At 40.3% G+C, this 22,140-nt stretch overlaps 1 protein-coding gene across 1 annotated transcript in view; it reads left to right on the top strand.

The window, feature by feature from the left end:
- Positions 1–1,717: 1,717 nt before the first annotated feature.
- LOC308611130 (uncharacterized protein) overlaps positions 1,718–22,140 on the top strand; it is a gene marked incomplete at its 3' end in the record, with an annotated part of 91,922 nt that continues 71,499 nt past the window's right edge. Inside the window, exons 1-6 of the mRNA XM_081260031.1 lie at positions 1,718–1,784; positions 5,715–5,840; positions 8,550–8,675; positions 14,217–14,342; positions 17,056–17,181; positions 21,504–21,629. The remainder of the gene's footprint in view (positions 1,785–5,714; positions 5,841–8,549; positions 8,676–14,216; positions 14,343–17,055; positions 17,182–21,503; positions 21,630–22,140) is intronic.

Below are 22,140 nucleotides of genomic sequence, written 5' to 3'. Positions count from 1 at the left end.
ATCCCACATGCCGCGGAGCGGCTGGGCCTATGAGCCATGGCCGCTGAGCCTGCGCGTCCACGGCCTGTGCTCCACAACGGGAGAGGCCACAGCAGTGAGAGGACTGCATACCGCAAAAAAAAAAAAAAAAAGAATTACAGTTAAGATAGCCCATGAACCAGAATTTGCAGGACATTTGGATTGAATTTTGATGTCTGATTAGTTTTATAGGAGATACTTCGTGGTTATCCAAAACAGCATACGATATTATAATTCCTTTGAAAACCAAAAGGGTCTGTTTTCATCTTTCTATCAGCAATATTAATTGTTCTTTAAAATCCAGGAACCAAAAATTTACATTACCTCATGAAAACATAACTCTTAATTTTCAAAGAAAATCTGATAGTGGTTTATTAAAAAAAAAAAACACCTAAAAACTATTGTAGGACCAAAGATAAACACATCAGACTGAGTCACAAAGCTTTCGGAAATTCATCCCCAGCATTCTGATCTCCATTTATCAGTGACATCCTAATGTCTCTGCTAGTTACAGAACCTGCTGGGAAAAGAAAGAAAACTCTGAGACACAGTAGATCACTGGATAAATCACGTCCTTTTCCCAATGACTTTTTTACTATTTATATTTTTATGCGGGGTTTTTCACCCAAAGATTAGTGGTACGGATCCCACCGATGAAGGTGAGCATTTAAAACTTTCATCAAAATAGCAGACAAGAAACATTATCCATTATCCTAGGAAATTTGTCCATAGCAATTTTTAAAAAACATTTTATTGAAGTATAGTTGATTTACAATGCGGTGTAAATTTCTGCTCTACAGAAAAGTGACTCACTTATAGACATATATATACTTTTTGATATTCTTTTCCATTATGGTTTATCATAGGATATTAAATATAGTTCCCTCTGCTATACAGTAGGACCTTGTTGTTTATCCATCCTATATACACTAGTTTGCATCTGCAAATCCCAAAGTCCTAATCCTTCCCTCTCCACCCCCTTGGCAACCACAGTCTGTTTTCTATGTCTGTGAGTCTGTGTCTGTTTCGTAGGTAAGTTCATTTGGGACATATTTTAGAATCCACATGTAAGTGATATCATCTGGTACTTGACTTCCTCTATCTGACTTACTTCACTTAGTATGATAACCTCTAGGTCCATCCATGTTGCTGCAAATGGCATTAGTTCATGCTTTTTTATGGCTGAGTAATATTCTATTGTATATATATACCACTTCTTCTTTATCCATTCATATGTCAGTGGACATTTCGGTTGTTTCCATGTCTTGGCTTTTGTAAATAGTGCTGCTGTGAACACAGGGGTGCATTCATCTTTTTGAATTATAGTTTTGTCTTCATATATGCGCAGGAGTGGGATTGCTGGATCATATTGCAACTCTATTTTTAGTTTTTAGAGGAACCTCCATACTGTTCTCCATAGCAGTTTCACCAATTTTACATCCCACCAAGAGTGTAGGAGGGTTCCCTTCTCTCCACACACTCTCCAACACTCCGTGGCAATTTCCTATAGGATGATATAAAGTTTATTGTTGGAAATATGGTATAACTTAGATTTTAAATCTCTGACTGAAATCCTTTGTGAAAAAATGCAGTTAGTAAAAGAAAATAATCAAAGAAATGAACATATGTCTGATCTCTGGACATACTTTTTTTCAGGGCCTAAGACGACGCACTTACCTGAGCAGCCTGTGGCTGAACAACCAAAGTGGAAGAAGAAGATAAGGAGTATACTCCTGTTAATGAGAAAACTGGCAGTTATTATAAAGGTATGGAACAATGAAACTTTTCAAGTTAATAGCAATACATATACAAAAGCTGATTAGACTGGTTTGATTTAGTTTTGATTAGATTGGTTTGATTTATTCTTCCCTTGCATCTTCCAGCTTCTGGTAGCCCCAGGAGTTCCTTGGCTTATAGCAGCAGAACTCCAACCGCTGCATCTGTCTTCACAAGTTCTTTCTGTGTTTCCATATACAAATTTCCCTCCTCTCAATAAGGACACCGTTTTGGATTAGGAGCCCACCTACTCGCATGTGACTTTGTCTTAACTAATTAAATGTTCAATGACTTAACTTCCAAATTAGGTCACATTCTGAGGTACTGAAGGTTAAGACGTCAACATAGCTTTTTGGGGCATACAAAATTCAACCCGTAACAAGATGACTTTGAGATGTTTGGAAGGTCCACTGAACTTCAATTTATTCACCATTCATCATATGGGCTTTCTTTCCATGTCCTTACAAGGTCCACCATTCTACAATGTGAAAAATTCATAAGAAACTCTTGTTAAAAATTAAATATAGGGTTTCCCTGGTGGCACAGTGGTTGAGAGTCCGCCTGCCGATGCAGGGGACGCGTGTTCGTGCCCCTGCCGGGAAGATCACCCGTGCCGCGGAGCGGCGGGGCCCGTGAGCCATGGCCGTTGAGCCTGCGCGTCTGGAGCCTGTGCTCCACAACGGGAGAGGCCCCAGCAGTGAGAGGCTCTCGTAGTGCAAAAATAAATAAATAAATAAAATAAAGAATTACACTTAAGATAGCCCATGAACCAGAATTTGCAGGATATTTGGATTGAATTTTGGTGTCTGATTAGTTTTTCAGAAGATACCTTGTGGTTATCCAAAAGAACATACGGTATTGTAAATGCTTTGAAAACCAAAATGGTCTGTTCTCATCTTTCTATCAGCAATATTAATTGTTCTTTCAAATCCAAGAACCAAAACTTTACCTTACCTCAGGAAAACATAACTCTTAGTTTTCAAAGAAAATGTGTTAGTGGTTTATTTAAAAAAAAACCCAAAAACAACGTAAAAACTATTGTAGCACCAAAGATAAGGACATCAGATTGAATCACACACACAGCTTTTGGAAGTTCATCCCCAGCATTGTGATCTCCATTCGGCAGTGACATCATAATGCCCCTGCTAGTTATAGGACCTGCTGGGCACGAAACTCTGAGACCCAGTAAATCACTGGGTAAACACGTCATTTTCGCAATGAGTTTTATATTGTTTATTGTTTTATGTGGGTTTTTTCACCCAGCGATTAGTGGTACAGATCCCACCGATGAAGGTGAGCATTAAAAACTTTCATCAAAATAGCAGATAAGAGGTGCGCGGAGGTGGGTCGGTGTGTTGTGGACTCGTGGTGCTGGCTGCCGCTGTTGAGGCGGCCGGGAACGGGCGTTGGGGAGCGGGCGGAGCTCGCCCTGCCTCTGCCTACCCGGCTCCGCAGTCGGCGCGGCCGCGCCCGCCGCCTTAAACTGCCCTGAGCGCCTGCGCAGGCCGAGGGAGAAGTCGGGGCCTGCACCTCGAGGGAGCCTGCCGCGCTGGCCCTGAGGAGGGGGCGTGGCCATGGCGACAGCCTCTCCCGCTGCTGACGGGGGGCGGGGGTGGCCCTGGGAAGGAGGGCTGGTCTCCTGGCCCCCTGCTCCTCCCCTTACACTCCCCTGGACTTGGATGGGCCCGAGTTGGGGGCAACACCCCGGGGTGGGTGCTGCGGCGAGGCCCCCCCAGATTGGGCCCTGGTAATGCATGCGGGGTGAGGGTCGCGGCGCGCAGTTTGTGCAGCCTGGGGTGCTGGCCCATGTGCTCACCCTGGATGCATGGTCTACTGAGGAACGTTTAGGCGGAGAAGGAGAGGGGCAGGGCTTTGAAAGACAGGCTGGGTGAGGTGACTAAGCATGCTGACTTCCTACCTGGGATTACTTAGGAGGAGGAAGAGAGCTTTGACCAAAGAGGATAGAAGACTAGCAAGGAGATGGTAGAGAGAACATTCCCTTTACCCTCTCCCCAACACACACACACAGACACACAAGCTTAGCAGTTTACTTCTCTTTGTAAATCTGTAGCGGTGGTCGTAGTTATGGTGGAAGGATTGAATAAGGGGCCTAACTTGGCTAGCGTTCTGTCTGCTTTTCCTGCAAATGCTCCAGCAACAGGTGTTTTCTTAAAAAGGCATGAACTTGGATTGGGGCTTGATTGCGAGTTCTTGCAAAATATAACTGCTCCTTGTTGACTTGGAAGATGCTGAACGTGGCTTCTCATTGGGGGCTTGGATTCTGTCCTTAGGGCTGGATTGTGTAAACTGATAGTACCCATCATTCCCTCTGCTATAGGTCTCTGGCCACTTCTCTGGTATTAGTTCTTGTCAGACATTTTATCAGTCTCCCAGGCGAAGGGCAAAAACCCAGGAATCCCACTGGCTAAAGACCGTACACTATTGAACAATAGTAGGTTGTGATTGGCTGAATGGTTTTTGATTGTAGAGTTTCTACCAGAAATTGGCTTCATCCAATTCTGCTTTCTTCTGACTTTATCATACACAGCATGCCTTGTTTTGGTGGGTTCATGCCTGGAGCTTAAGTATATTATACCTGAATCCCCTAGCATTTGAAAGGCAATTTATAAACAGGGACTTGGAGTGTGACTCCACTAATGTGTGTGTCTGTGGTCTTGGTTAGAAAGCCAATTGGCTGCCTTTCGTGGCGGGAGTTGGGGGAGGTAGCTGCCGGGAGTGATTGATAAAGTTTCCTTTATGGATTCTGTGGTGCTTCACTGGAGCTCAGAGCACTTTGGCAACTTAAGCACTCCAAATTAAAAGCTCATGAACAATTCCTGCCCAAATATCCTGTAAATAATCGGCTAGCTAGGTCACAGAGCTTGGCTGAGAGCTCTCCTTGCAACTTGAAATTTCCAAATAAAAGTGTTTTTATTCCCTTTAAAAAAATACAGCATATAAGAAACATGATCCACTATCCTAGAAAATTGGTCCGTAGTAATTTTTTAAAACATTTTATTGAATTATAGTTGATTTACAATGCGGTGTTAATTTCTGCTGTACAGCAAAGTGACTCAGTTGTACACAATATATTCTTTTTGATATTCTTTTCCATCATGTTTTATCATAGGATCTTAAATATAGTTCCCTGTGCTATACAGTTAGGACCTTGTTGTTTATCCATCCTATATACACTAGTTTGCATCTGCTAATCCCAAACTCCCAGTCCTTCCCTCTCCACCCCCTTGCCAACCACAGTCTGTTTTCTATGTCTGTGAGTCTGTTTCTGTTTCGTAGATAGGTTCATTTGTGGCGTATTTTAGATTGCACATGTAAGTGATATCATCTGGTACTTGTCTTTCTGTGTCTGACTTACTTCACTTAGTAGGATAATCTCTAGGTCCATCCATGTTGCTGCAAATGACATTATTTCATGCTTTTTATGGCTGAGTAATATTCTATTGTATATATAGACCACGTCTTCTTTATCCATTCATATGTCAGTGGACATTTCGGTTGTTTCCATGTCTTGGCTGTTGTAAATAGTGGTGCTGTGAACATAGGGATGCATTCATTTTTTGAATTGTAGTTTTGTCTTGGTTTATGCCCAGGAGTGGGATTGCTGGATCATATGGCAACTCTATTTTTAGTTTTTACAGGAACCTCCATACTTTTCTCCATAGCAGTTTCACCAATTTTACATTCTCACCAACAGTGTAGGAGGGTTCCCTTTTCTCCACACCCTCTCCAACAATCCGTGGCAATTTCCTATAGGGTGATATAAAGTTTATTGTTGGAAATATGGTATAACTTAGATTTTAAATCTCTGCCTCAAATCCTTGTGAAAAAAATGCAGTTAGAGAAAGAAAATAGTCAGAGAAATCAACGTATTTCTGATCTCTGTTCATACTTTTTTTCAGGGCCCGAGAGGACGCCCTTACCTCGGCAACCTGTGACTGAACAACCACATAAAGTGGAAGAAGAAAATAAGGAGTATACTCCTGCTAATCCGAAAATTGGCAATTATTATAAACATAGAAAACAATGTAAGCTTTTCACGTTAATAGCAATACATATACAAAAGCTGATTAGACGGGTTTGATTTAGTTTTGATTAGACTGGTTTGACTTGTTTTAACTCTAAAACTCCTATTACCATTTTATTTCCTATTTAAATTTTAACTTACTTTGTAGACGTTTCAGCGTATGAGATGAAATCCTTGTTTCCTACAACTCTTTCCATGAGGTGTTATGAAGTTTAATAAGATTCTCTTGGTAATTGTCTATAATTAACATAGGGTTTATCATTAGTAGTATGGTTATTTATTCACATTAGTAACAATTGACCTAATTTTATGGTGAGTTAACCAGACTTTATTTGGAGGTGTGTGTCAGCTTTGTAGGGCTTCTTGAAACAAAGTACCACAAACTGGGGCTCAAAGCGAAAGAAATTTATTCTCTCAGTTGTCACAGAAACGAGAAATGCAAAATCAAAGTTTTGGCCATGCCAGCCTCTCTCCAAAGCCTCTAGGAGACTATCTTCCCTTGCATCTTCCAGCATCTGGTAGCCTCAGGAGTTCCTTGGCTTATAGCAGCAGAACTCCAACCGCTGCATCTGTCTTCACAAGTTCTTTCTGTGTTTCCATGTCCAAATTTCCCTCTTCTCAATAAGGACACCGTTTTGGATTAGGAGCCCACCTACTCGCACGTGACTTTGTCTTAACTAATTAAATGTTCAATGACTTAACTTCCAAATTAGGTCACATTCTGAGGTACTGAAGGTTAAGACGTCAACATAGCTTTTTGGGGCAAACAAAATTCAACCCATAACAAGATGACTTTGAGATCTTTGGAAGGTCCACTGAACTTCAGTTTATTCACCATTCATCGTATTGGCTTTCTTTCCATGTCCTTACAAGGTCCACCATTCTAAAATGTGAAAAATTCATAAGATACTCTTGTTAAAAATTAAATATAGGGTTTCCCTGGTGGCGCAGTGGTTGAGAGTCCGCCTGGCGATGCAGGGGACGTGGGTCCGTGCCCCGGTCCGGGAAGATAACACGTGCCGCGGAGCGGCTGGGCCAGTAAGCCATGGCCGCTGAGCCTGGGCATCCGCAGCCTGTGCTCTGCAACGGGAGACGCCACAGCAGTGAGAGGCCCGCGTACCGCAAAAAAATAAAAAGAAAAAAATTACACTTAAGATAGCCCATGAACCAGAATTTGCAGGGCATTTGGATTGAATTTTGGTGTCCGATTAGTTTTTTAGGAGATACTTTGTGGTTATCCAAAAGAACATACGGTATTGTAAACGCTTTGAAATCCAAAAGGGTCTGTTCTCATCTTTCTATCAGGAATATTAAATGTTCTTTAAAATCCAGGAACCAAAAATTTACATTACCCATGAAAACATCGTTCTTAATTTTCAAAGAAAATCTGATAGTGGTTTATTAAAAAATTTAAAAAAGAACTCCTAAGAACTATTGTAGGACCAAAGATAAAGACATCAGACTGAGTCACAAAGCTTTTGGAAATTCATCCCCAGCATTGTGATCTCCATTGGGCAGTGCCATCCTAATGTCCCTGCTACTTACAGGACCTGCTGGGCAAAGAAAGGAAACTCTGAGACACAGTAGATCACTGGGTAAATCATGTCATTTTTCCAGTGATTTTTATATTGTTTATTTTTTTATGTGGGGTTTTTCACCCAGAGATTAGTGGTATGGATCCCACCGATGAAGGTGAGCATTTAAAACTTTCATCAAAATAGCAGACAAGAAACATGATCCATTATCCTATACAATTGGTCCGTAGCCATTTTTTAAAACATTTTATTGAAGTGTAGTTGATTTACAATGTGGTGTTAATTTCTGCTGTACAGCAAAGTGACTCAGTTGTACACATATATATTCTTTTTGGAAAGAATGGAAAATCCTTTTCCATTAAAATTCTTTTCCATTATGGTTTATCATAGGATCTTAAATATAGTTCCCTGTGCTATACAGTAGGACCTTGTTGTTTATCCATCCTATCTACACTAGTTTGCATCTGCTAATCCCAAACTCCCAATCCTTCCCTCTCCACCCCCTTGGCAACCACAGTCTGTTTTCTATGTCTGTGAGTCTGTTTGTGTTTCGTAGATAGGTTCATTTGTGGCGTATTTTAGATTGCACATGTAAGTAATATCATCTGGTACTTGTCTTTCTCTGTCTGACTTACTTCACTTAGTATGATAATCTCTAGGTCCATCCATGTTGCTGCAAATGACATTATTTCATGCTTTTTATGGCTGAGTAATATTCTATTGTATATATAGACCACGTCTTCTTTATCCATTCATATGTCAGTGGACATTTCGGTTGTTTCCATGTCTTGGCTGTTGTAAATAGTGGTGCTGTGAACATAGGGATGCATTCATTTTTTGAATTGTAGTTTTGTCTTGGTTTATGCCCAGGAGTGGGATTGCTGGATCATATGGCAACTCTATTTTTAGTTTTTACAGGAACCTCCATACTTTTCTCCATAGCAGTTTCACCAATTTTACATTCTCACCAACAGTGTAGGAGGGTTCCCTTTTCTCCACACCCTCTCCAACAATCCGTGGCATTTTCCTATAGGATGATATAAAGTTTATTGTTGGAAATATGGTATAACTTAGATTTTAAATCTCTGCCTCAAATCCTTGTGAAAAAAATGCAGTTAGAGAAAGAAAATAGAGAAATCAACATATTTCTGATCTCTGTTCATACATTTTTTCAGGGCCCGAGAGGACGCCCTTACCTTGGCAACCTGTGACTGAACAACCACATAAAGTGGAAGAAGAAAATAAGGAGTATACTCCTGCTAATCCGAAAATTGGCAATTATTATAAACATAGAAAACAATGTAAGCTTTTCACGTTAATAGCAATACATATACAAAAGCTGATTAGACGGGTTTGATTTAGTTTTGATTAGACTGGTTTGACTTGTTTTAACTCTAAAACTCCTATTACCATTTTATTTCCTATTTAAATTTTAACTTACTTTGTAGACGTTTCAGCGTATGAGATGAAATCCTTGTTTCCTACAACTCTTTCCATGAGGTGTTATGAAGTTTAATAAGATTCTCTTGGTAATTGTCTATAATTAACATAGGGTTTATCATTAGTAGTATGGTTATTTATTCACATTAGTAACAATTGACCTAATTTTATGGTGAGTTAACCAGACTTTATTTGGAGGTGTGTGTCAGCTTTGTAGGGCTTCTTGAAACAAAGTACCACAAACTGGGGCTCAAAGCGAAAGAAATTTATTCTCTCAGTTGTCACAGAAACCAGAAATGCAAAATCAAAGTTTTGGCCATGCCAGCCTCTCTCCAAAGCCTCTAGGAGACTATCTTCCCTTGCATCTTCCAGCATCTGGTAGCCTCAGGAGTTCCTTGGCTTATAGCAGCAGAACTCCAACCGCTGCATCTGTCTTCACAAGTTCTTTCTGTGTTTCCATATCCAAATTTCCCTCTTCTCAATAAGGACAACGTTTTGGATTAGGAGCCCACCTACTCGCATGTGACTTTGTCTTAACTAATTAAATGTTCAATGACTTAACTTCCAAATTAGGTCACATTCTGAGGTACTGAAGGTTAAGACGTCAACATAGCTTTTTGGGGCAAACAAAATTCAACCCGTAACAAGGTGACTTTGAGATGTTTGGAAGGTGCACTGAACTTCAGTTTATTCACCATTCATCATACTGGCTTTCTTTCCATGTCCTTACAAGGTCCACCATTCTAAAATGTGAAAAATTCATAAGATACTCTTGTTAAAAATTAAATATAGGGTTTCCCTGGTGGCGCAGTGGTTGAGAGTCCGCCTGGCGATGCATGGGACGTGGGTCCGTGCCCCGGTCCGGGAAGATAACACGTGCCGCGGAGCGGCTGGGCCAGTAAGCCATGGCCGCTGAGCCTGCGCATCCGCAGCCTGTGCTCCGCAACGGGAGACGCCACAGCAGTGAGAGGCCCGCGTACCGCAAAAAAATAAAAAGAAAAGAATTACACTTAAGATAGCCCATGAACCAGAATTTGCAGGGCATTTGGATTGAATTTTGGTGTCCGATTAGTTTTTTAGGAGATACTTTGTGGTTATCCAAAAGAACATACGGTATTGTAAATGCTTTGAAAACCAAAAAGGTCTGTTCTCATCTTTCTATCAGGAATATTAATTGTTCTTTAAAATCCAGGAACCAAAAATTTACATTACCCATGAAAACATCGTTCTTAATTTTCAAAGAAAATCTGATAGTGGTTTATTAAAAAATTTAAAAAAGAACTCCTAAGAACTATTGTAGGACCAAAGATAAAGACATCAGACTGAGTCACAAAGCTTTTGGAAATTCATCCCCAGCATTGTGATCTCCATTGGGCAGTGCCATCCTAATGTCCCTGCTACTTACAGGACCTGCTGGGCAAAGAAAGGAAACTCTGAGACACAGTAGATCACTGGGTAAATCATGTCATTTTTCCAGTGATTTTTATATTGTTTATTTTTTTATGTGGGGTTTTTCACCCAGAGATTAGTGGTACGGATCCCACCGATGAAGGTGAGCATTTAAAACTTTCATCAAAATAGCAGACAAGAAACATGATCCATTATCCTATACAATTGGTCCGTAGCCATTTTTTAAAACATTTTATTGAAGTGTAGTTGATTTACAATGTGGTGTTAATTTCTGCTGTACAGCAAAGTGACTCAGTTGTACACATATATATTCTTTTTGGAAAGAATGGAAAATCCTTTTCCATTAAAATTCTTTTCCATTATGGTTTATCATAGGATCTTAAATATAGTTCCCTGTGCTATACAGTAGGACCTTGTTGTTTATCCATCCTATGTACACTAGTTTGCATCTGCTAATCCCAAACTCCCAATCCTTCCCTCTCCACACCCTTGCCAACCACAGTGTGTTCTCTATGTCTGTGAGTCTGTTTCTGTTTCGTAGATAGGTTCATTTGTGGCGTATTTTAGATTGCACATATAAGTGATATCATCTGGTACTTGTCTTTCTCTGTCTGACTTACTTCACTTAGTAGGATAATCTCTAGGTCCATCCATGTTGCTGCAAATGACATTATTTCATGCTTTTTATGGCTGAGTAATATTCTATTGTATATATACACCACGTCTTCTTTATCCATTCATATATCAGTGGACATTTCGGTTGTTTCCATGTCTTGGCTGTTGTAAATAGTGGTGCTGTGAACATAGGGATGCATTCATTTTTTGAATTGTAGTTTTGTCTTGGTTTATGCCCAGGAGTGGGATTGCTGGATCATATGGCAACTCTATTTTTAGTTTTTACAGGAACCTCCATACTTTTCTCCATAGCAGTTTCACCAATTTTACATTCTCACCAACAGTGTAGGAGGGTTCCCTTTTCTCCACACCCTCTCCAACAATCCGTGGCAATTTCCTATAGGATGATATAAAGTTTATTGTTGGAAATATGGTATAACTTAGATTTTAAATCTCTGACTGAAATCCTTTGTGAAAAAATGCAGTTAGTAAAAGAAAATAATCAAAGAAATGAACATATTTCTGATCTCTGGTCATACTTTTTTTCAGGGCCTGAGATGACGCCCTTACCTGAGCAGCCTATGGCTGAACCACCACATGAAGTGGAAGAAGAAAATAAGGAGTATACTCCTGCTCATGAGAACACTGGCAATTTTTATACAGATAAGGAAAAATGTAAGCTTTTCAAGTTAATAGCAATACATATACAACAGCTGATTAGACTGGTTTGATTTAGTTTTGATTAGACTGGTTTGATTTATTTTAAATCTAAAACTCCTATTATCATTTTATTTCCTACTTAAATTTACCTTACTTTGTAGACGTTTTAACGTATGAGATGAAATCCATATTTCCTACATTTTCCATGCAGTGTTATGAAGTTTAATAAGATTCTCTTGGTAATTACTAACATAGGGTTTATCATTAGTAGTATGGTTATTTATTCACATTAGTAACCATTGTCCTTATTTTATGGTGAGTTAAGCAAAATTTATTTGGAGGTGTGTGTCAGCTTTGTAGTGCCTCTTGAAACAAAGTACCACAGACTGGGGCTCAAAGCGAAAGAAATTTATTCTCTCAGTTGTCACAGAAACCAGAAATGCAAAATCAAAGTTTTGGCCATGCCAGCCTCTCTCCAAAGCCTCTAGGAGACTATCTTCCCTTGCATCTTCCAGCATCTGGTAGCCTCAGGAGTTCCTTGGCTTATAGCAGCAGAACTCCAACCGCTGCATCTGTCTTCACAAGTTTTTTCTGTGTTTCCATATCCAAATTTCCCTCATCTCAATAAGGACACCGTTTTGGATTAGGAGCCCACCTACTCGCACGTGACTTTGTCTTAACTAATTAAATGTTCAATGACTTAACTTCCAAATTAGGTCACATTCTGAGGTACTGAAGGTTAAGACGTCAACATAGCTTTTTGGGGCAAACGAAATTCAACCCGTAACAAGATGACTTTGAGATGTTTGGAAGGTCCACTGAACTTCAATTTATTCACCATTCATCGTATTGGCTTTCTTTCCATGTCCTTACAAGGTCCACCATTCTAAAATGTGAAAAATTCATAAGATACTCTTGTTAAAAATTAAATATAGGGTTTCCCTGGTGGCGCAGTGGTTGAGAGTCCGCCTGGCGATGCAGGGGACGTGGGTCCGTGCCCCGGTCCGGGAAGATAACACGTGCCGCGGAGCGGCTGGGCCAGTAAGCCATGGCCGCTGAGCCTGCGCATCCGCAGCCTGTGCTCCGCAACGGGAGACGCCACAGCAGTGAGAGGCCCGCGTACCGCAAAAAAATAAAAAGAAAAGAATTACACTTAAGATAGCCCATGAACCAGAATTTGCAGGGCATTTGGATTGAATTTTGGTGTCCGATTAGTTTTTTAGGAGATACTTTGTGGTTATCCAAAAGAACATACGGTATTGTAAATGCTTTGAAAACCAAAAAGGTCTGTTCTCATCTTTCTATCAGGAATATTAATTGTTCTTTAAAATCCAGGAACCAAAAATTTACATTACCCATGGAAACATCGTTCTTAATTTTCAAAGAAAATCTGATAGTGGTTTATTAAAAAATTTAAAAAAGAACTCCTAAGAACTATTGTAGGACCAAAGATAAAGACATCAGACTGAGTCACAAAGCTTTTGGAAATTCATCCCCAGCATTGTGATCTCCATTGGGCAGTGCCATCCTAATGTCCCTGCTACTTACAGGACCTGCTGGGCAAAGAAAGGAAACTCTGAGACACAGTAGATCACTGGGTAAATCATGTCATTTTTCCAGTGATTTTTATATTGTTTATTTTTTTATGTGGGGTTTTTCACCCAGAGATTAGTGGTACGGATCCCACCGATGAAGGTGAGCATTTAAAACTTTCATCAAAATAGCAGACAAGAAACATGATCCATTATCCTATACAATTGGTCCGTAGCCATTTTTTAAAACATTTTATTGAAGTGTAGTTGATTTACAATGTGGTGTTAATTTCTGCTGTACAGCAAAGTGACTCAGTTGTACACATATATATTCTTTTTGGAAAGAATGGAAAATCCTTTTCCATTAAAATTCTTTTCCATTATGGTTTATCATAGGATCTTAAATATAGTTCCCTGTGCTATACAGTAGGACCTTGTTGTTTATCCATCCTATGTACACTAGTTTGCATCTGCTAATCCCAAACTCCCAATCCTTCCCTCTCCACACCCTTGCCAACCACAGTGTGTTCTCTATGTCTGTGAGTCTGTTTCTGTTTCGTAGATAGGTTCATTTGTGGCGTATTTTAGATTGCACATATAAGTGATATCATCTGGTACTTGTCTTTCTCTGTCTGACTTACTTCACTTAGTAGGATAATCTCTAGGTCCATCCATGTTGCTGCAAATGACATTATTTCATGCTTTTTATGGCTGAGTAATATTCTATTGTATATATACACCACGTCTTCTTTATCCATTCATATATCAGTGGACATTTCGGTTGTTTCCATGTCTTGGCTGTTGTAAATAGTGGTGCTGTGAACATAGGGATGCATTCATTTTTTGAATTGTAGTTTTGTCTTGGTTTATGCCCAGGAGTGGGATTGCTGGATCATATGGCAACTCTATTTTTAGTTTTTACAGGAACCTCCATACTTTTCTCCATAGCAGTTTCACCAATTTTACATTCTCACCAACAGTGTAGGAGGGTTCCCTTTTCTCCACACCCTCTCCAACAATCCGTGGCAATTTCCTATAGGATGATATAAAGTTTATTGTTGGAAATATGGTATAACTTAGATTTTAAATCTCTGCCTCAAATCCTTGTGAAAAAAATGCAGTTAGAGAAAGAAAATAGTCAGAGAAATCAACGTATTTCTGATCTCTGTTCATACTTTTTTTCAGGGCCCGAGAGGACGCCCTTACCTCGGCAACCTGTGACTGAACAACCACATAAAGTGGAAGAAGAAAATAAGGAGTATACTCCTGCTAATCCGAAAATTGGCAATTATTATAAACATAGAAAACAATGTAAGCTTTTCACGTTAATAGCAATACATATACAAAAGCTGATTAGACGGGTTTGATTTAGTTTTGATTAGACTGGTTTGACTTGTTTTAACTCTAAAACTCCTATTACCATTTTATTTCCTATTTAAATTTTAACTTACTTTGTAGACGTTTCAGCGTATGAGATGAAATCCTTGTTTCCTACAACTCTTTCCATGAGGTGTTATGAAGTTTAATAAGATTCTCTTGGTAATTGTCTATAATTAACATAGGGTTTATCATTAGTAGTATGGTTATTTATTCACATTAGTAACAATTGACCTAATTTTATGGTGAGTTAACCAGACTTTATTTGGAGGTGTGTGTCAGCTTTGTAGGGCTTCTTGAAACAAAGTACCACAAACTGGGGCTCAAAGCGAAAGAAATTTATTCTCTCAGTTGTCACAGAAACGAGAAATGCAAAATCAAAGTTTTGGCCATGCCAGCCTCTCTCCAAAGCCTCTAGGAGACTATCTTCCCTTGCATCTTCCAGCATCTGGTAGCCTCAGGAGTTCCTTGGCTTATAGCAGCAGAACTCCAACCGCTGCATCTGTCTTCACAAGTTCTTTCTGTGTTTCCATGTCCAAATTTCCCTCTTCTCAATAAGGACACCGTTTTGGATTAGGAGCCCACCTACTCGCACGTGACTTTGTCTTAACTAATTAAATGTTCAATGACTTAACTTCCAAATTAGGTCACATTCTGAGGTACTGAAGGTTAAGACGTCAACATAGCTTTTTGGGGCAAACGAAATTCAACCCGTAACAAGATGACTTTGAGATGTTTGGAAGGTCCACTGAACTTCAATTTATTCACCATTCATCGTATTGGCTTTCTTTCCATGTCCTTACAAGGTCCACCATTCTAAAATGTGAAAAATTCATAAGATACTCTTGTTAAAAATTAAATATAGGGTTTCCCTGGTGGCGCAGTGGTTGAGAGTCCGCCTGGCGATGCAGGGGACGTGGGTCCGTGCCCCGGTCCGGGAAGATAACACGTGCCGCGGAGCGGCTGGGCCAGTAAGCCATGGCCGCTGAGCCTGCGCATCCGCAGCCTGTGCTCCGCAACGGGAGACGCCACAGCAGTGAGAGGCCCGCGTACCGCAAAAAAATAAAAAGAAAAGAATTACACTTAAGATAGCCCATGAACCAGAATTTGCAGGGCATTTGGATTGAATTTTGGTGTCCGATTAGTTTTTTAGGAGATACTTTGTGGTTATCCAAAAGAACATACGGTATTGTAAATGCTTTGAAAACCAAAAAGGTCTGTTCTCATCTTTCTATCAGGAATATTAATTGTTCTTTAAAATCCAGGAACCAAAAATTTACATTACCCATGGAAACATCGTTCTTAATTTTCAAAGAAAATCTGATAGTGGTTTATTAAAAAATTTAAAAAAGAACTCCTAAGAACTATTGTAGGACCAAAGATAAAGACATCAGACTGAGTCACAAAGCTTTTGGAAATTCATCCCCAGCATTGTGATCTCCATTGGGCAGTGCCATCCTAATGTCCCTGCTACTTACAGGACCTGCTGGGCAAAGAAAGGAAACTCTGAGACACAGTAGATCACTGGGTAAATCATGTCATTTTTCCAGTGATTTTTATATTGTTTATTTTTTTATGTGGGGTTTTTCACCCAGAGATTAGTGGTACGGATCCCACCGATGAAGGTGAGCATTTAAAACTTTCATCAAAATAGCAGACAAGAAACATGATCCATTATCCTATACAATTGGTCCGTAGCCATTTTTTAAAACATTTTATTGAAGTGTAGTTGATTTACAATGTGGTGTTAATTTCTGCTGTACAGCAAAGTGACTCAGTTGTACACATATATATTCTTTTTGGAAAGAATGGAAAATCCTTTTCCATTAAAATTCTTTTCCATTATGGTTTATCATAGGATCTTAAATATAGTTCCCTGTGCTATACAGTAGGACCTTGTTGTTTATCCATCCTATGTACACTAGTTTGCATCTGCTAATCCCAAACTCCCAATCCTTCCCTCTCCACACCCTTGCCAACCACAGTGTGTTCTCTATGTCTGTGAGTCTGTTTCTGTTTCGTAGATAGGTTCATTTGTGGCGTATTTTAGATTGCACATATAAGTGATATCATCTGGTACTTGTCTTTCTCTGTCTGACTTACTTCACTTAGTAGGATAATCTCTAGGTCCATCCATGTTGCTGCAAATGACATTATTTCATGCTTTTTATGGCTGAGTAATATTCTATTGTATATATACACCACGTCTTCTTTATCCATTCATATATCAGTGGACATTTCGGTTGTTTCCATGTCTTGGCTGTTGTAAATAGTGGTGCTGTGAACATAGGGATGCATTCATTTTTTGAATTGTAGTTTTGTCTTGGTTTATGCCCAGGAGTGGGATTGCTGGATCATATGGCAACTCTATTTTTAGTTTTTACAGGAACCTCCATACTTTTCTCCATAGCAGTTTCACCAATTTTACATTCTCACCAACAGTGTAGGAGGGTTCCCTTTTCTCCACACCCTCTCCAACAATCCGTGGCAATTTCCTATAGGATGATATAAAGTTTATTGTTGGAAATATGGTATAACTTAGATTTTAAATCTCTGCCTCAAATCCTTGTGAAAAAAATGCAGTTAGAGAAAGAAAATAGTCAGAGAAATCAACGTATTTCTGATCTCTGTTCATACTTTTTTTCAGGGCCCGAGAGGACGCCCTTACCTCGGCAACCTGTGACTGAACAACCACATAAAGTGGAAGAAGAAAATAAGGAGTATACTCCTGCTAATCCGAAAATTGGCAATTATTATAAACATAGAAAACAATGTAAGCTTTTCACGTTAATAGCAATACATATACAAAAGCTGATTAGACGGGTTTGATTTAGTTTTGATTAGACTGGTTTGACTTGTTTTAACTCTAAAACTCCTATTACCATTTTATTTCCTATTTAAATTTTAACTTACTTTGTAGACGTTTCAGCGTATGAGATGAAATCCTTGTTTCCTACAACTCTTTCCATGAGGTGTTATGAAGTTTAATAAGATTCTCTTGGTAATTGTCTATAATTAACATAGGGTTTATCATTAGTAGTATGGTTATTTATTCACATTAGTAACAATTGACCTAATTTTATGGTGAGTTAACCAGACTTTATTTGGAGGTGTGTGTCAGCTTTGTAGGGCTTCTTGAAACAAAGTACCACAAACTGGGGCTCAAAGCGAAAGAAATTTATTCTCTCAGTTGTCACAGAAACGAGAAATGCAAAATCAAAGTTTTGGCCATGCCAGCCTCTCTCCAAAGCCTCTAGGAGACTATCTTCCCTTGCATCTTCCAGCATCTGGTAGCCTCAGGAGTTCCTTGGCTTATAGCAGCAGAACTCCAACCGCTGCATCTGTCTTCACAAGTTCTTTCTGTGTTTCCATGTCCAAATTTCCCTCTTCTCAATAAGGACACCGTTTTGGATTAGGAGCCCACCTACTCGCACGTGACTTTGTCTTAACTAATTAAATGTTCAATGACTTAACTTCCAAATTAGGTCACATTCTGAGGTACTGAAGGTTAAGACGTCAACATAGCTTTTTGGGGCAAACAAAATTCAACCCATAACAAGATGACTTTGAGATGTTTGGAAGGTCCACTGAACTTCAGTTTATTCACCATTCATCGTATTGGCTTTCTTTCCATGTCCTTACAAGGTCCACCATTCTAAAATGTGAAAAATTCCTAAGATACTCTTGTTAAAAATTAAATATAGGGTTTCCCTGGTGGCGCAGTGGTTGAGAGTCCGCCTGCCAATGCAGGGGATGCGGGTTCGTGCCCCTGCCAGGAAGATCACCCGTGCCGCGGAGCGGCTGGGCCCGTGAGCCATGGCCGCTGAGCCTGCGCGTCTGGAGCCTGTGCTCCGCAACGGGAGAGGCCCTAGCAGTGAGAGGCTCTCGTAGTGCAAAAATAAATAAATAAATAAAATAAAGAATTACAGTTAAGATAGCCCATGAACCAGAATTTGCAGGATATTTGGGCTGAATTTTGGTGTCTGATTAGTTTTTCAGAAGATACCTTGTGGTTATCCAAAAGAACATACGGTATTGTAAATGCTTTGAAAACCAAAATGGTCTGTTCTCATCTTTCTATCAGCAATATTAATTGTTGTTTAAAATCCAAAAACCAAAACTTTACCTTACCTCAGGAAAACATAACTCTTAGTTTTCAAAGAAAATGTGTTAGTGGTTTATTAAAAAAAACCAAAAACAACGTAAAAACTATTGTAGCACCAAAGGTAAAGACATCAGATTGAATCACACACAAAGCTTTTGGAAGTTCATCCCCAGCATTGTGATCTCCATTCGGCAGTGACATCATAATGCCCCTGCTAGTTATAGGACCTGCTGGGCACGAAACTCTGAGACCCAGTAAATCACTGGGTAAATCACGTCATTTTCGCAATGAGTTTTATATTGTTTATTGTTTTATGTGGGTTTTTTCACCCAGCGATTAGTGGTACAGATCCCACCGATGAAGGTGAGCATTAAAAACTTTCATCAAAATAGCAGATAAGAGGTGCGCGGAGGTGGGTCGGTGTGTTGTGGACTCGTGGTGCTGGCTGCCGCTGTTGAGGCGGCCGGGAACGGGCGTTGGGGAGCGGGCGGAGCTCGCCCTGCCTCTGCCTACCCGGCTCCGCAGTCGGCGCGGCCGCGCCCGCCGCCTTAAACTGCCCTGAGCGCCTGCGCAGGCCGAGGGAGAAGTCGGGGCCTGCACCTCGAGGGAGCCTGCCGCGCTGGCCCTGAGGAGGGGGCGTGGCCATGGCGACAGCCTCTCCCGCTGCTGACGGGGGGCGGGGGTGGCCCTGGGAAGGAGGGCTGGTCTCCTGGCCCCCTGCTCCTCCCCTTACACTCCCCTGGACTTGGATGGGCCCGAGTTGGGGGCAACACCCCGGGGTGGGTGCTGCGGCGAGGCCCCCCCAGATTGGGCCCTGGTAATGCATGCGGGGTGAGGGTCGCGGCGCGCAGTTTGTGCAGCCTGGGGTGCTGGCCCATGTGCTCACCCTGGATGCATGGTCTACTGAGGAACGTTTAGGCGGAGAAGGAGAGGGGCAGGGCTTTGAAAGACAGGCTGGGTGAGGTGACTAAGCATGCTGACTTCCTACCTGGGATTACTTAGGAGGAGGAAGAGAGCTTTGACCAAAGAGGATAGAAGACTAGCAAGGAGATGGTAGAGAGAACATTCCCTTTACCCTCTCCCCAACACACACACACAGACACACAAGCTTAGCAGTTTACTTCTCTTTGTAAATCTGTAGCGGTGGTCGTAGTTATGGTGGAAGGATTGAATAAGGGGCCTAACTTGGCTAGCGTTCTGTCTGCTTTTCCTGCAAATGCTCCAGCAACAGGTGTTTTCTTAAAAAGGCATGAACTTGGATTGGGGCTTGATTGCGAGTTCTTGCAAAATATAACTGCTCCTTGTTGACTTGGAAGATGCTGAACGTGGCTTCTCATTGGGGGCTTGGATTCTGTCCTTAGGGCTGGATTGTGTAAACTGATAGTACCCATCATTCCCTCTGCTATAGGTCTCTGGCCACTTCTCTGGTATTAGTTCTTGTCAGACATTTTATCAGTCTCCCAGGCGAAGGGCAAAAACCCAGGAATCCCACTGGCTAAAGACCGTACACTATTGAACAATAGTAGGTTGTGATTGGCTGAATGGTTTTTGATTGTAGAGTTTCTACCAGAAATTGGCTTCATCCAATTCTGCTTTCTTCTGACTTTATCATACACAGCATGCCTTGTTTTGGTGGGTTCATGCCTGGAGCTTAAGTATATTATACCTGAATCCCCTAGCATTTGAAAGGCAATTTATAAACAGGGACTTGGAGTGTGACTCCACTAATGTGTGTGTCTGTGGTCTTGGTTAGAAAGCCAATTGGCTGCCTTTCGTGGCGGGAGTTGGGGGAGGTAGCTGCCGGGAGTGATTGATAAAGTTTCCTTTATGGATTCTGTGGTGCTTCACTGGAGCTCAGAGCACTTTGGCAACTTAAGCACTCCAAATTAAAAGCTCATGAACAATTCCTGCCCAAATATCCTGTAAATAATCGGCTAGCTAGGTCACAGAGCTTGGCTGAGAGCTCTCCTTGCAACTTGAAATTTCCAAATAAAAGTGTTTTTATTCCCTTTAAAAAAATACAGCATATAAGAAACATGATCCACTATCCTAGAAAATTGGTCCGTAGTAATTTTTTAAAACATTTTATTGAATTATAGTTGATTTACAATGCGGTGTTAATTTCTGCTGTACAGCAAAGTGACTCAGTTGTACACAATATATTCTTTTTGATATTCTTTTCCATCATGTTTTATCATAGGATCTTAAATATAGTTCCCTGTGCTATACAGTTAGGACCTTGTTGTTTATCCATCCTATATACACTAGTTTGCATCTGCTAATCCCAAACTCCCAGTCCTTCCCTCTCCACCCCCTTGCCAACCACAGTCTGTTTTCTATGTCTGTGAGTCTGTTTCTGTTTCGTAGATAGGTTCATTTGTGGCGTATTTTAGATTGCACATGTAAGTGATATCATCTGGTACTTGTCTTTCTGTGTCTGACTTACTTCACTTAGTAGGATAATCTCTAGGTCCATCCATGTTGCTGCAAATGACATTATTTCATGCTTTTTATGGCTGAGTAATATTCTATTGTATATATAGACCACGTCTTCTTTATCCATTCATATGTCAGTGGACATTTCGGTTGTTTCCATGTCTTGGCTGTTGTAAATAGTGGTGCTGTGAACATAGGGATGCATTCATTTTTTGAATTGTAGTTTTGTCTTGGTTTATGCCCAGGAGTGGGATTGCTGGATCATATGGCAACTCTATTTTTAGTTTTTACAGGAACCTCCATACTTTTCTCCATAGCAGTTTCACCAATTTTACATTCTCACCAACAGTGTAGGAGGGTTCCCTTTTCTCCACACCCTCTCCAACAATCCGTGGCAATTTCCTATAGGGTGATATAAAGTTTATTGTTGGAAATATGGTATAACTTAGATTTTAAATCTCTGCCTCAAATCCTTGTGGAAAAAATGCAGTTAGAGAAAGAAAATAGTCAGAGAAATCAACGTATTTCTGATCTCTGTTCATACTTTTTTTCAGGGCCCGAGAGGACGCCCTTACCTCGGCAACCTGTGACTGAACAACCACATAAAGTGGAAGAAGAAAATAAGGAGTATACTCCTGCTAATCCGAAAATTGGCAATTATTATAAACATAGAAAACAATGTAAGCTTTTCACGTTAATAGCAATACATATACAAAAGCTGATTAGACGGGTTTGATTTAGTTTTGATTAGACTGGTTTGACTTGTTTTAACTCTAAAAGTCCTATTATCATTTTATTTCCTATTTAAATTTTAACTTACTTTGTAGACGTTTCAGCGTATGAGATGAAATCCTTGTTTCCTACAACTCTTTCCATGAGGTGTTAATGAAGTTTAATAAGATTCTCTTGGTAATTGTCTATAATTAACATAGGGTTTATCATTAGTAGTATGGTTATTTATTCACATTAGTAACAATTGACCTAATTTTATGGTGAGTTAACCAGACTTTATTTGGAGGTGTGTGTCAGCTTTGTAGTGCCTCTTGAAACAAAGTACCACAGACTGGGGCTCAAAGCGAAAGAAATTTATTCTCTCAGTTGTCACAGAAACCAGAAATGCAAAATCAAAGTTTTGGCCATGCCAGCCTCTCTCCAAAGCCTCTAGGAGACTATCTTCCCTTGCATCTTCCA

This window comes from Mesoplodon bidens, assembly GCF_964165515.1.
Source record: "Mesoplodon bidens genome assembly, contig: HAP1_SCAFFOLD_921, whole genome shotgun sequence".
NCBI classification, from domain to species: domain Eukaryota; kingdom Metazoa; phylum Chordata; class Mammalia; order Artiodactyla; family Ziphiidae; genus Mesoplodon; species Mesoplodon bidens.
Note: the sequence above shows the minus strand (reverse complement) of the source record. Positions and strands in the feature narration are given on the sequence as shown.